Genomic DNA, 961 nt, shown 5'->3' on the forward strand with positions numbered 1-961 from the left:
TATATATAAAGAAATGAAACAGTATAAAGCAACATGGGGTAATAAGAATAACAACAACTACAATAGAGATAAAATCACAGAAAGAAGATAGCTCTACACAGAGATAGCAACCGGGAATCTACCAGGATACCGTCCTGTAGTCCCAAAATATAAATATCCAGTGGATCTCCCGGGTGTCGTCCCATAGTCCAACTCATAGTGCGCAGGGGATCTACCGGAATACCAATCCGTAGTCCTCAAATGTAAATACCCAGTACTGAGGGAATCTACCGGGTGCAGTCCCGTGGTTCCAATATAACTGTGCAGAGGGATCTACCGGAATGCCGATCTGTAGTCCCAAATAAACAGGCAACGGGGATCTACCGGGATACCGCCCGTAGTCCCAAAGTAAACACACAGCAGCAACACGAAGAATATTCAATTCAATCCAATTTCATACCAAGGTAAAACAGGTATTTCTAACCTAGCACGCTGCACAGAATTCAAATAAAGCAGTTTGCGCAAGTAAAACAATTGAGTCATTTAGACATGCTTTCCTAAGCTAACAGTAGGCTTAAATTGCAAGTAGTATAAACAGGGAAGAAAACACAATTATAGTTACTTAATGAAAACCGGATTTTCAACAATTGGCACATGTACGCACTCGTCACCTCACGTACAAGGGATTTCATATATCAACAATACCAAATCCTAAGGGGAGTTCCCCCACACAAGGTTAGGCAAGCCACTTACCTCGAACCAGCAATCAACTCGATATCACGTTCTTCCCACGAGTACCCGACTCCAAATGGCCCAAATCTATTCAAATTGATTGCATAATGTAAATATAACTTCAAGTAGCTAATTCAACTAATAAATTCGAAGCTAACACGCGAAATTAGAAAAATTGCCCAAAAAGTCCCCCGGGCCCACGTCTCGGAATCGGATAAAATTCGCAAAACTAGCATCCTCACACTCTCAC

Source organism: Nicotiana attenuata, chromosome 2, assembly GCF_001879085.1.
Source record: "Nicotiana attenuata strain UT chromosome 2, NIATTr2, whole genome shotgun sequence".
In the NCBI taxonomy this organism is placed as follows: domain Eukaryota; kingdom Viridiplantae; phylum Streptophyta; class Magnoliopsida; order Solanales; family Solanaceae; genus Nicotiana; species Nicotiana attenuata.